Below are 7,290 nucleotides of genomic sequence, written 5' to 3' on the forward strand. Positions count from 1 at the left end.
AAAAAGAAAGTAGAGAAAACGCCGCCGGAAGTGGAGAACAATTCCGTGTGTTTTGAATGACGCCTATGCAGTTATCAGTCGAACCGCCTGACTTAGCCACTTCTCTGCTGTGCTTATGTATAGGTATCTTTCTAACCTTCCACGGTGGGCTCAGTACGTCTAGAACCGCAGCCTTCTGCGCTCTAGAAGGTTTTACGGGGCTGGCGGCCACGCATCGTTACGTAACTTTCCAAATAACAATACGAGTCTGTTGTGGCACTTAACTTGGTAGAGCAGTAAACGAGAGATCCAAAAGAACTATGATTGTTCCACAAATGTATATTTCTCTATAATTCTTCCAGAGCTAATTCGAAAAACGCTGTTTTAGTCGGATGCAACTCAAGTCTGCAGTGAAGCCCTGCACACGCCCTCGTAACCGCCAGCCACTGTTCATCCGCGAGGCTGCAAATAATTCCTACTTCAAATTTTGCCTGTTACCCAAATCAGGCGGTAACCAAAAAAAAAAAACTTTGTTAGCGCGTAAATTTATACGTCTTCCCTCGCCTGTTTAGCGGAATGACGAATGCCTAATTCTTTATTCGAACTGATATAAAATGCTTGCTTCGCTGCGACTATGCAGAATATTGCCAAGTTGCACTTCAGCTGGCAGTGAAATTTCATGAGCAAAACGGGCTCAGCAGTGAAATGTACCACAGACTTTTGAATATATAATTAATTATGGAGTTTTGCTGATGCTGAAACCATGTGGCATGCCGTAGTGGGAGACTCCAGCAATTCCTACTACCTGGGGTTCTTTAACGTGCACCTAAATCTAAGTACATAGTTGTTTTCGCGTTTCGCCCTAATCGAAAATGCGGCCGCCGTGGCCGGGATTCGATCCCCAGACCTCGTGCTTCGCAGCCCAACATCATAGCCACTGAGCAACCATGGCAGGTAGCCTTTTGAAGAGTGAAATGCTTAGACTCCATACACTTCGTCCATGTCTGTTGCACAAATCATTGCTACCGTCGATGAAAAGACTCTTCAAGAACAGCAGACGCTCCGGGGGTATCAAGTATGACGCCATCTTGAAATGGAAGCATGACGACGACTTCGTTTGTTTCTGTGATTGGCTGGCAGAGTAACGCAACCCCGTGTGGGGCGTGGGCCTTGTTTGTCAACTGCTGTTTTTTTTTTAGGCTGTATGCTATCATAGAAATCTTTATTTTACACTTTTGTTTTTTTTAATTGTTCTTGGCAGTGTTCTTCCTGCGCGAGTTCATTAGATGTGGTTTCTTGCTTGCCTAGTAAAGGAGAGGTGTATCACGCAGGCGTACCAGTGAGATAAACCTTATTTCATTTCTCTTTTGCGGGTTTACGCGTCTTTAGGCCGAATGGCGAGCGTTATTAACATTTGTACTAGTTAAGGTAACCCCCCCCCCTCATTTGCATAGGAAAGTTATCTTGGCCAGTTGCGCCCCCCCCCCCCCGGAAGAAAATTCTGGGTACGTGCCTGATTCTACGGGTACCAATATATGCAGCAGACACTTGCGGAGTAACAAATAACCTTTAAAAGAAGAAATGTAAGGACTAACGGTCAGAGACAGGAAGACAGCGATGTCGACTAGAGAGCAAGCAGGGGTGGCCGATATGCCAGTTGGCGTTAAGAAGAAAAGATGGAGCTCAGTGGGCCGTGTAATGCAGAGCGCCGATAAATGTAGGTGCGTAACAGTTGCGTAATGAGTGCCGAGGGAAGTGAAGCGCAATCGAGGACGGCAAGGAATTGGGTGGTGCAAAGTTGGCAGGCATGAGAGTGAATCGGCAGGCGCATGTCACGGGTTATGGAAATCGCCGGGAGAGGATATAAGTAGGCTGATGGTGATGACTGCTGCATTTTTTTTCCCTTGGGGCTGACTGTGAGGGGCAATGGGTAACCAAATGTATCGAGTTGGTCAGTTTGGGCAATAAATAACTAAAGCGACAAATATTTGAGCAGGCGTTCTACCGGTCGGTTCAGTCCTGCACTTCTATGCGTAGGCCCTATCATTGTTACGACTGCTGTCGCTCAGATTCTCTCATTGCAAGAACACGCAGTCAAGAATTAAGTAAGTAATAACGTAGTTTCTGGAGTCGCAAGGCCAAGAGCAGAGAATAAGCGCTTGCGCTGCATGTTAACAGAAGGTGTTGTCCAAACCGGTGTAGCATATACATAACTGACTTATCGATGACCAACAATGCAAAATAAAAGTAATTAAGTACAAAATCTGAATAGATGGTCCCGAGTAATGTTTATTCCTGCACTGTCACAATGTTATAAAACCAGCCTGAAATGAACCAGTTGGCCCAATTTGTCATTTCAAAATGTCTGTTGCATGTCACGTGAAAGCAAAATTATGAGGATCCTAAATACACACTTAAGTTTATGAAGGTGTGTAATGAAATCCTATGCAACCAACGGCGATCCATCCATTTCTGCAAACTTACATCGCGTACATCGTGCAATGTCGCACAATATCTGTCTATGCACCACAAATGTTACACTTCTAATCTCTCGGAATTGTTTATATTTTCTAGACTATACCTTTCAGAAGCTATGAGATATTCTAACTCTGAATCAGGCAGGCGCACAATATCAGACGCCTACGCAGCGATGTGACGAGGACAAAGGCGACTTATAAATGCTTGTCGATGCGAGAATGGCGATGACAGGTGTATGTACAGAGAGAGAGAGAGAGAGAAGGGAAGACGGAAAGGCAGGGAGGTTAACTAGACTGAGTCCAGTTTGCTACCCTACGCGTGGGGAGGGGAATGGGGATTGAAAGAGAAAGAGAGAGAACTTAAGTGTAGGTTGTCTATAGTCGGGCACTCAAGTCCGTCGCCTTAAGGTAGCGAAAAAGCGCTCTAACTGCTTTTTGGGCCAATGAGCTGTGAGGCCAGGCTCCCAAGATCTTCGCTTCCGTGAATGGCCTGTCATCCAGTCTATTTAATGCACACTGGAGAGTCTCACGTTGATTATCGAAGCGAGAACAGTGGCACAGAAGGTGGCTGATGGTCTCTTCACACTTGCACTTAGCGCACATTGGTGAATCCGCCATTCCAATGCGGTAGCTGTAGGAGTTGGTGAATGCTACTCCTATACCCGCAGCCGACACAGCAGTGTTGCGTCACGTCGTGGAAGGTTCGCTGGTAATGTAAGTTTTAGTGATGGGTCGAGACTGTGTAAACGACACTTAGAGTTCTGTGGTGTATGCCAGCAACCTAATGTGATTGCACGAGCAAGACTGCGAAGCTCTCTTGCAGCGTCGACTCTGGATAAAGGTATAAGGACTGTCGGTGAGCCAGCCTGGGCACGTCGGGCAGCGTCATCGGCGAGGTGATTACCAACGATGCCACAGTGTCCCGGCAGCCACTGAAATATGATGTCATGTCCTCGTTCAGATGCGCAATGGCAGGTTTCGTTGATTTGTGACACCAGCTGTTCATAATTGCCACGTCGTAAGCTTCGCAAGCTCTGGAGGGCTGCTTTCGAGTCACAAAATATTGCCCATTTGTTGGGCGGTTCTTTTTCAATGTATTCGACAGCAGTGCGAAGAGCGGCCAGTTCAGAACCTGTAGATGTCGTTACGTGAGAAGTTTTGAACTTGATGACGACCGATTGAGATGGTAGAACAACGGCGCCCGTAGAATTTTCGGACACGGAACCATCCGTGTAAACATGAATTCGGTTAGCATATGAAAAATGTAGAAGTTCCAATGTGGTCTGCTTGAGAGCCGCGGTGGGCAGGCTAGCTTTCTTCACTATTCCTGGAACAGCAAGGTACACAGGAGGCTTCTTCAAGCACCACATAGGGGATGGCGTTCTTGTTGCGGGTGAGTGCCTCAAAGACAAAGAGTGCCGGTTAGCCGCAATCGATCTGGAGAACGCTGCCTTGGGTCTTTTCTCAGGCAAGTGAGCGAGATGGTGGTCAGGGACTCTGGATATATGGCGAACATGCGCCCGGAGTGTGTCGATATCTATATAGGTCCTTATTAGGTTGTCTCTCGCGAGGGCAATTGTTGCCACGGTTGAAGCATTTCGAGGTAGCCCCAGACATGTTCGAAGGGCTTGGCCTTGAATGCTCTGTAGGACATGGATGCTAGTTTTGTTAGCATTGGACAGCACTGGTGTGCTGTATCGCAAGTATCCTAGGAAGAGCGTCCTGTATAGTTGAAGCATAGATGCCACGGATGTGCCCCACGTTTTACCGGCAAGAAACCTTAGTATATGGGAGATAGAAGTAAGCCTCTTCTTCAAGTATGAGATGTGGGGGCTCCATGAAAGGTCTCTGTCTATAATAACGCCTAGGAATCGGTGAGTTTTTGCGTACGAAATTGGTTGGTGGTCAATAGAAATGGGGTACCAGGTCATGGGCTTGTGGGTAAAGGCGACTAAGGCGCACTTCTCGGTCGAAATGCTTAGGCCTTGCCCACGCAGGTACGATGATGTTAGAGTCACTGCTTTTTGGAGCCGTGCACGCACCTGGAGACGTGTAACTGCCGAGGCCCATATGCATACGTCGTCAGCATATATCGAGAGGTTTACTGTATGCGGTAGAACGTCGGCAAGGCCAAGGATTGCAAGGTTGAACAAAGTGGGGCTAAGAACCCCACCCTGAGGGACGCCACGATAAGTGTAATGGTCAGTAGTTCGGCCATCTGCACTGTGCACAAAGAAGGATCTTTTGAATAGATAGCTCCGAATCCACCGAAACATGCGTCCACCAATTCCATTATTTTCCAGGGCATCAAGGATGGCTTCATGCGTTACATTGTCGTAGGCGCTTTTCACGTCGAGGAATAGTGCAACCGGTATACGCTTGTGGTGTTTTTCGAACGGCCTCTTTTAGAAGAGGCCGTTCGTCTATTGACAACGTCATCGATCTAGTCACGTCTGTACAACAGGTGTATGTACAAATAAGTATGACACTTGCCTAGATGCATTAGCGATTCTGTACCTTTTTGTCAGTGTGGCACATACCCATTCTGGAGTATTGCCAAGACTTGATGATAATGATTGGGGTTTATTGGCGCAAGGGCCAGAAATGGCCAAAGAGCGCCAAGGCCGTGATAATAGACTGCCATTGGTGAAAGAATATTGAATATCGAGATGTGGATGAAACACGGCTGTATAGAGGCCTAAAAATATATTCTCTGGAACGTGCGTAAATATTTTCCTAACTAGGCAATGATACATAACGCATGATATGGAAAAACTATGTACTACGAAGAGGTAATGTTCTAAAATATGCCGCTACACGTAGCACTACTGCCTCACCAAGGCATTTAGGAACAAGGGCCCGAAGCAGTGGCGTAGCTAGGTCGTCTGGCACCTGGGGCCCGTAGGTCTTTCGTCAACCCCGCTCCCCCTCCCCGGAGTATAGCCGGCGGAAAGAAGGGTGTCTTCAGACGTGTATGACACCCCCCCCCCCCCTGGCCCCATGCACCCGGGGCCACGGCCCCCCGACCCCCCCCTGTGGCTACGCTACTGGCCCGGAGGCATGTGCCATATAGGTCGCTACTATCGCAGCATCAGCCGGTCGTGAGAGGATGTGCTGCGAATATCGCGGGCTTATCACGTGCAATAAATTATCATCTTGTTAAAAATTTCAAACTGGTTTACGATAAAAAAAATTGGGTGTGCTCTAAGAAACAATAATGGATGAAGGGGAATGTGGTATAGGTACGCTAGAGGAAAGTGCTTTTTTTTCGTTCAGCTTCTGCTTCCCGACACTCCACCACAGACGTACAGAACGGTCAGCCTCTCACCACACCTGTTGCAGAGGGGAAGTTCATTACCAATAAACAAGAAAGAATGAGTACCGTATGCGTGTCCTGTTCTGAGTCAACAGAACGTGGCATAAGTTTGTCGCGCTTTAGTTAGCGAAGGCCAATTCGGTACGTGTGGCTTAATTACATGAAGTTTATTAGAGGTTTCGCGGTCCCAGATGGATTGCCAAAAGTTTCTCAGCGCTCTGCGCGAGAAAGGCTTCGAGTCTGTGGGAGGGATAGCTATGGTAGTGCTACAGGATCACGTTGTTACTAATGTAGCCAATTCGTCTGCAAGCATGTTGCCCAGGATGCCTCTCTGGCCTGGCATCCAACATACTAAGATATGTTGGTTAGATGCATACATAGTACACAAACGTGAGTACAGGTCATTTACTACTGGATTCTTTTGCTTCGGTAAAGACGCTATAGCTCTTACTAAACTTACAGAGTCTGTTAACATGACATCTTTTGTTGTTTCGAAGCTTTTATGTGTTTTACAGCCGGGAGCAATGCATAAGCCTCTGTCGTAAAGATGCTCTTTCTGCGTTCAGAATATTGCATTCCAAAAAGGATGGTCCGACTGCCGCATAAAATACGCCATTAGCTGACTTTGATGCGTCGGTATGAAATTATTTACAGACGTATTTCGACTGGAGCTCCAGAAATTGCATACGGATGTGCATCTCTGGAGTATACTTCGTGATTTCGACAAAGGACGTGTCTCATTCTATCAGTTGCCACAGCCACTGCAGCAACGGCGTTGTTGGAGCCATCAGTGGATGCACATGTAGCGGGACGTTCATTTCTTCGCTCAGCTTCCTCACGTGTAGTGAGAAAGGTTTTCTCATTAAAGGTCAGTTTTTAAATAGTGTGGCAGACGTCAAATCATTAACGCTTTTTAACCAGGGTGTTCAGGATTAGACTGCACTTTTAAAAAGTACGCGAAGCTTATATATGTTCTTTGCAGGTCCAGTGACTACTCATTAGATTCTACGTATAAACTCTGTAGAGGACTTGTTCTGAAGAAGCCTGTGGGCAGGCGAATACCTAAATGGGGAACGAGATCCAAAATCGTTAATGCACTTGGAGCGGCAGTTTGATACACCACGGAACCATACTCCAGACATGACCGTATGAGGCTCCTGTAAAAGTTCAATAAACAGCCCCTGCCACTGCCCCATGTCGTGTGCGCCAGAATTTTAAGAACATTCATTGTTTTCAAGGATTCAGCTCTCAGATACTTTATATGTGGTATGAATGTGAGTTTAAATTTAAATATGACACCAAGAAACTTGCGCTGTGTGTTGAAAGGTAAGCGCGGGCCATGCAGGTGGGTATGACGCTTTGGAACAAGGCCCCTCTTCATTGTAATGAGGACGCAGAAGCTTTTCTGTGGATTTAACTTGAAACCGATCTCATTTGCCCATGCTGAGACTTCGTTCAGGCCAAATTGAACGTGTCGCTCGCGGACTGCGATGTTACACGATATAAATCCAATCTGTA

Source organism: Dermacentor albipictus, chromosome 9, assembly GCF_038994185.2.
Source record: "Dermacentor albipictus isolate Rhodes 1998 colony chromosome 9, USDA_Dalb.pri_finalv2, whole genome shotgun sequence".
Classification (NCBI taxonomy): Eukaryota; Metazoa; Arthropoda; class Arachnida; order Ixodida; family Ixodidae; genus Dermacentor; species Dermacentor albipictus.